The sequence below is a fragment of the Panthera leo genome, chromosome B4 (genome assembly GCF_018350215.1).
Source record: "Panthera leo isolate Ple1 chromosome B4, P.leo_Ple1_pat1.1, whole genome shotgun sequence".
In the NCBI taxonomy this organism is placed as follows: Eukaryota; Metazoa; Chordata; class Mammalia; order Carnivora; family Felidae; genus Panthera; species Panthera leo.
Window position 1 is genome coordinate 140,288,057 of NC_056685.1, and position 7,440 is coordinate 140,295,496.

At 57.8% G+C, this 7,440-nt stretch overlaps 1 non-coding gene across 1 annotated transcript; it reads left to right on the forward strand.

The window, feature by feature from the left end:
• Positions 1-551: 551 nt before the first annotated feature.
• On the forward strand, positions 552-636 carry TRNAG-UCC. The gene has a single exon. It is a non-coding gene; the product is annotated as a tRNA-Gly (tRNA).
• Positions 637-7,440: the final 6,804 nt, after the last annotated feature.

Here is a 7,440-nt window from a genome sequence, read left to right on the forward strand (position 1 = left end):
TACTCCCACCTCCTCCCAGCTGCTAGCGGTGGTGCTCCTGAAAACTACGATGACGGCTCACGAATTTCAAGAGCGACATGTGCCACGTGAAGAAAACAGAGTAACGGAAAGCCACGCGTGAAAGACACATGGAGAGTAAAGCCGCGTGGCCCTCCCCCCGCGGGTCCGGGGCCCACGTCCTGCCACGACCCACACCCCGGGCGGGTCGCGCCCCAGGCCCGCTCACCACGGGGCTCCGCCCACGTCGCCCTCAGGGAGGCCTGACTCCCACCGCGAGCACCACCCACCTTGAGGCCCCAAACGAGCCACGCGGCGTCTGAAAGACTAAACGCACATTGTGCATCGTTCCCTTGTCTGTAAAAACCTGGGTAACGTGGGAACGTCCGTGGCGTGAAGGCTCAAAACCATTGCGTACAAGGCACAGGGGCCCGGACACGCTCTGGAGTGGGGTTTTTTCTCTCACTCTTGCTGTGGTGACTGGGCTCATTGTGGACTTTTCTATTTTCCTGAAATGCGTGGTTTTAAATACATTAGGAAGGAGTTTCTGGGGCGCCTGGGTGGCTCAGTTGGTTGAGCATCCGACTTCCACTCAGGTCATGATCTTGTGGTTCGTGGGTTCGAGCCCCACGTCGGGCTCCGTGCTGACAGCTCAGACCCTGCAGCCTGCTTCCAATTCTGTGTCCCCCTCTCTCTCTGCCCCTCTCCCACTCGCACTTTCCCCCTCTCTTTCAAAAATAAACAAACATTTAAAAATTTTAAACAAAATTATAACTTTACCTTTGACCATCTCTGCCCCGACCTTTCTTGGAGCCTCTGGTCCTTCTTTGAATGACTTTTGTCCACTGTTGGCTATACCGGCCGTGGTCTGGAAGGGGGTCCATCGGAGGGTCAGGGCTGCTTCCTGCAAAGCAGAGCCGGGCAAGGACACTTCGGCCGGAAGATGTCGCTGAGTGAGGGCAGGTCAGGACTCACGGCACCCTGAAAACCCATCCTGCCTCGAAGGATGTGGTCCTGGGGGCACTGGGCCTCGCTGGTGGGTCTGCAAACAGAGCTCTCGGGGCGTCTCCATGGCTGACGGAGCCCGAGGAGCATCCGGGGACTGGGCCTGGTCGGGCAGGGGGGGCACTCTCTCCTCCCACAGCGCTGAGGACAGGAGAAAACCCTCCATCGACCACGTGCCGAGCGTTGCATCTTGGCCGTGGCGGCTTCCCAGTGAGAGGGAGGTGCCCCAGCTGGGAAGAGACACATGTCCGGAAGCCACGTTCCTGAAGGGGAGCGGCGGAGACTGGGGGACGGACATGTGGCCCCGACCTCAGGAGCCCGGGAGGGAGGCCCCCGCAAGCCGCCCGCACAGAGTTCTGCCCTCGGGGCAGCCGGTGCCACCTGTCCAGCCACCCCGACCGACGCTGACGCCACCGTTGAAAGAGCATCTCCCGACTTACCACAAGCCCGGTGGCTGTTTCTGCCTATTTATTTGTATTTTTCCGAGTTAAATCTTTACCAAAAAAAAAGTGCATCAACTTTATACAAACCAAGGATACTCAATGTTTAACACAATTTGCCAAACTCCTTCTTGATAATTGACAGTGTGAGCTTTTCAGACCAATGCCAATAAAAAGAGGGATTATTCATTATTCCCGAGTGCCAGGCGAGAAGCCAAGAATCCCACGTTGTCACCTTGGCTAATCTGCACGAGGCTGTGTTCCTATCCGCCTACATTCAGGGAAGCTGATGCGGGGCAGGGGGGGTGCTGAGGTCTTCCCCGGGCCTCACGGCCATGAGGCAGTCACAGGAGGGAATCCCAGACCCCACAGAGCAGGGCTGGGGCTTCCTCCCCCCACCCACGCCTCCCAATGCCCGGTGACCTAGGGGCAGCTCCCAGCAAGAAGCAGAACCTCGCCCCTGCGCTGGACTCGCCCCTGCGCTGGACTGTCCTTGACTCACTGGGCTCCCGCAGAGTCTCAGGGACAGCCGGCCCCGCGGGCTACCGCAGGCTGTTCTGGGCACCGTGTGGCAGGTGCACAGGGGCGGCACCGGGCTCGCCTGCTGGGGCCCCCTCGGTGGAGGACGGAGGCCCAGCCCCCAGCCTGCAGGGCACACAGCCCGGCCAGGCCAGCCAGGACCGCAGGACATAACGGCAGGTGCGGGGACCGCTCGTTACACACCCGGGGTGACTTGGTCGGGCAGACCCAGCTGCCGGCTGCCGTCTGGGACGTAGGCACTTCGTTCTCCTGCTGTGCGGGGTTCTGACCGGCGTCAGCCGGACGTGATCTTTAGGACTACTGGGAACCCCTCCTAACTGTCCAAGGCCAGGCCTGGTCTCCTGGGGGCCGACAGAGTCTATGAGGCTCTCGGGGGCAGGAAGCGGCCCCTCCCCGGGGCAGCTCCGTGCCAGCCCGCCCACCCTCAGCGGCGCTAACCTCCGGCCAGCTCCCCGATGGCCTCCCGGTGGCTGTTTCTCGGGCTCCGTTCATTGCCTGTCTCTCCTTCCCCCTCCGTCCCTGACAGACGAGCACACGGAGCCCCTGCACCCAGAAGCTGCAGAGTCTCTGTGAACGACACCAGTAAGGCCTCATTAGCACACAACAGCATCACCGTCACCACACAGGGCCCGGCAGGAGGAGAGAAGGGAACAGGAGACAGGCCTGGGGTGGCAGAGCCCGCAGCTAAAGGGGTCTCCAGGTCACCAGGCCCCAGCATCGAGCCAAGCTCTAACCCCAAACATTCTTCCCCTGGCTCCCCCGGTTCCCCTGGTTCCCCTGGTTCCCCAGCCGAGAGCCCTTTCTCAGGCATCATGCCCGGACCTGCTTATGGAGCCTCACCCGACCCAAAGTGCCACCGAGCCCTGGGGGAGACGGGGGCTGCGGCCAGCAACTCCCCACAAGCCAGCTGTTTTGGGATTTGAGCAGGGGACACGAGAGAGGCCAGGGCATTTCCGTGATCGCGCTCCTGCAGGGCTAGAGTCAGATCCTTCCTCGCGGGGCACCTGCCTCCCTCCACCCACTGCAGGGTCACGATTACATCCGGAACACGGCCCAGCACACCCCAGGCTCCGTGATCAGCAGCTCAGTGAAGGGGCTCAGGGTCCCGAGTGGGCAGAGCCGGGTATGGGTAGACGGGCTCCATACCTCCCCTGCCCTCTGCCTTCCACCAAGATGTCTCCACCCAAATCTGGATTTGCACTCTGGCCTCAGGTCCCTCAGGCTGTGCTGGGCAGCTGGGACCCGGCACAGGGTCCCCCTGTGGCCACTGCTGCCTCCTGCAGGACCCCCAGTGCCCTTGCCCAGGACAGGCTGGCTCTCTAGGCCCCAGCTGGACCCTGGGAACATGACTTGTGAAGGTGCCGTCTGCTCCCCGTGCCTCTGGGAATCCTACCTGTTCAGGTGCATTTTGGGGACCTCCCACCCATGGCAGTGAGGAGAGCGCCTCCACCCTGCACCCCAGGCGGACCCCTCCGGGGCAGCTGCTGTTCAGTCTCAGGACGCCAGAAGCCAGTTGGACAGACACCCCCTGGCCGGGCTTCCCCCGGGGCGCGCCCTTTGCTGGAAGGTGAGCTCCTGGTAGAAGTGTCTGCACACCCACGATCTCTGAGCTGGGCCCCACAGTCAGGCTGCAGGCTGGCCACAGACCTGCGGGCGGCTCTGCCCGCATCCTGCTTATCCTGTTGGCTCGTATCAGGAGGTATTGGGAACGGCCGCGACTCCTGGGGCTGCATTATCCCCGGTGACGCCGGCAGCCGCCTGGAGACCGTGCCAGACTTCACTCCCTGGAACTCCGGGCAGTGGCCCCCAGAAGCCACCGTTACTGCACAGGTGCCCCCCTGTCCACGCAGAATAGCAGTGCACTCCTGAGCTATTTTTAAATACACAGCAGAACGCGAGTGATTGAACGTGTTATTAACCAATGATGGCTTGTGATCGTCAATTACTTAACTGAGAGAATCAAAGTACAAATTGCCGGGTTCGCTCAATTACTGCTAAAATGGTATAAAAGCATTTTAATTGTGATCAGAACGCGCACTCTCCGGTGTGGATATTAAAGGAATAATGAGCAGTCATAAATACAGTGACCCATTTATCTCCTTATCTGCTTACCAAACAGAAACATCACATCCCGGCAAACGGACCCAAATGGCAGAACCGAGTTAATTAGGTTTACTGAATTAGTGGAACATCTAAATTGGATTCTATTCCAGTGTTTAGTTGAAATTTATCTTAGCTGGGAGCTGGGTTTCTGGATGAAAACAATAATCAAGTCAAGTAAAATAATGAACCTAATATAAAATTATATTCTTAAAAAAATTAAAGTTAAAAACCCACTCCTGGGACCTATTTAATTTTTTTCCCCTTTTTTGCAAAGGTGGTTGCAGAACTCAGAAGTGATTTTAGGTAAAGAGCCAGACGTTATTTCTGCTGCACCGGGGCCCCTTCCCTGTCCTCACTCGTCCTCACTCAGCGGCATCAGGGGAAGCCGCTTGTCTTTGGGATTTGGGTTTTGCGAGCTCAGTAAATGACAAGCATTCTGTGCTGCCACAGCCCCTGGCTGCCCCCCAGGAGGCCCAGCCCGGCAGCAGCACCTTGCATCCCCTGGTTCAGGGTGTGAACCAGCGACCCCGGGCCAGCCTGCCACCTTGGTGGTGATGGGGGCCCAGGGAGAAAGGGTGCCCGCTGACAGTTCGGTCTAAATGCCCGTCTGTCCAGCACTCACCCACCAGGATGGGCAGGAGGACAGACACGATGTGGAGGGGTAATATTCTACAAGCTAAGAGATAGGAATCTTCCACAAATCTTGCTGGACCATCTGTGAGACAGATCCCAGAGACAGAAGACCTACACGCCCCACAGGTCAAAGCCAGCCGCTCCAGAGCAGCACCTTCCAGAGCATGGGGGCTGTGAGGGGCGGGCCTGGAAGGAAGTTAAGAGGTGCTGACACCCTGGTCACATTCGGGAAGAGGACAGACACACTGAATAACCTCAGACTTCATCATAAAAAATATGCTAAAATGCAAGAGTGATAAATATTCTTTATTCATATAGACGCACACACACATAAAATGTACCAAATTGAGGGAGACAAACTGAATACATGGGCTAATGATTATATAGTTCTCCACAGACACTTCACAGACATTAATTCACTTACTCTTCACCCAAACACTGTAAGAAAGGGCTATTATTATCCCGTTTTACAGAGAGAAAATCAGAGACACCTGGAGGTGAGGTGCTTGTCCAAGAACACTTAGCCGGTAAGTGGTAGAACTAGAATCCAAAGAGGGGGCCGCGTCTGTCCCCAGTCACCGAAATGGGTGCCTCTCAAGAAAATCACGTCAATAAGACTAACGGCAAGAAAGGAGGGACAAAACAGAAGCAAAGAGAGGGGTCCATATACACAAAGAACAAAGTAAGTTGACAGATTAGTCCAATTATATGAGTAACCCAATAAATATAAATGAGTTACATATACCTTTTAAAAGGTGCAGGCTCTCAAGCACATCATGTTAAAACAATTCAAGCCGTGTGGTGTTTACAAGCCTTAAAAAAGTACAATGAGGGGGCGCCTGGGTGGCACAGCCAGTTAAGCATCTGACTTCAGCTCAGATCATGACCTCGCAGCTTGTGGGTTCGAGCCCCGTGTCAAGCTCTGGGCTGACAGCTCAGAGCCTGGAGCCTGCTTCGGATTCTGTGTCTCCCTCTCTCTCTGCTCCTCCCCTGCTCCTGCTCTGCCTCTGTCTCTGTCTCTCTCTCTCAAAAATAAACATTAATTTTTTTTATTTTTTAACAAAACTAAAAAAGGACAATGAGGATAATGTGTGTGTGTGTGTGTGTGTGTGTGTGTGTGTGTGTGTGTGTGTATTTAATACGGTTAGAGAAAGAGGGAGAAATAGAGGCATATCTTGGGCAAATAGCATTGAAAGCAACAAAAAAAGAACAGTTCTGATTTTCTACAAGGAGCAATGGGCACTTACCAAGGAGATACAGTCATGTTGAGAGTAAAGGCAAATATTAAGGTAACTTCGAAAACCGTGGAGAAAAGTGGAAAGAGCCACGGGGAGACACTGACAGCTTCAGCCACAGCGGGAGCTTGTCAGCACAGACCCCTTAGAGGATGGTCCGACGAGTGAGCAGTGAGAAGCATCCAGAAGCCTAAACAGCCGAACGGAGAGGTTTGGGGCCGCGTGTGACCTGTGAGTGCCACACGCGGCCAGCCTGCCTGTGTTCTGTGGCAGCGCACCCGGGGCGCATGCGGATGGCCTCCCCGGGCCTCACCCGCTCCCCTGCCCTGCCAGTCCTCACCAAGGTGGGCCCGGCTCAGGACACGTTGTGGCAGGAGACTCCCACGCACGGCACTCTCCCTTCCCTGAATGGGGAGAACGCCCGTGGTGTGAAACTCAGCAGCTCACCTGTTGCGCCTTACTTTACGTGTGGGCGCCAAGAGACGCGGAGTGAGCGGAGGCCGAGCCTTCTCGGGCCTGGCTGCCACCTGGCCAACCGGCAGGGCCCGACATCAGCGTTCCTGGGGCCCACTGGCGTGGCTCCCCGGAGCTGGCCATGCGGACTGGCTCCAAGCCGTGGCCTGGACACCCGAGGCCGGCTGAAGCGGCTCCCCAGGACCCCCGGGGGGGTGGGGTGGCGGGGACAGTGACGGGACCTGTCCTCCAGAAGCAGAGCAGCAAAACCCAAGGACCCCAGGCATGGTGAGCAGGTCACCCGGGCAGGGACCGGGGGAGCATGCGGGCTCAGCCAGAGTTGGGGTGGCCTGCAATGGACCCGCCTCTGGAAAGGGAGCAGGGTGGGAGCACCCAGTGGGTCGAGCAGGTGCCTGGAGCGCACAGGAAAGGCCAGCCTTGGGGCATCCAAACCAAACTCGCACCCTCCGCACATCTGGCGACGGACCCTCGGCCACTGTGGACAGCCGTCCCAGGATAAGGCCCCCGGCCCAGAGCTGTGGACATTTGTGCCACGTCATCCTGCCTGGGACCGTCCTGTGCGCCCGGGAGCAGATGGCGAGCAGCACCCAGGCTACACCCCCTCGACGCCCACAGCATCCACTGGAGGTGGTGACACACAGTAAAGCCTCCGTGCACAGCCACTGCCATGGCCACGGCCCCGGGGGGCAGGGTCTCCCAGTGGACGCCCGATGACCTCCAGGCAGCTCCTCCCTCAGCCCTCAAGGCCTCCGTGCCTGCCCGCGGTGGCCGGATGGCGTGCGGTACGGGCGTGGGTGGCTGATTCTCGCATAACCTCCCGAGGGCGTCACACTGCACAGAGCAGCACGTGGGTCATTTTCCACGTAAATCCTGGTGACATCTGCAGTAACCCAGGGAGAGTCACCAATAGGGCAGGAACTCAGGCCGACCTATCTCTGTATCTATTAGGCTACGCCACGAACACCAAGATTCCTTTCATCCGCGTGCCGGGCACTGGTTTCGGAGGGAGACAC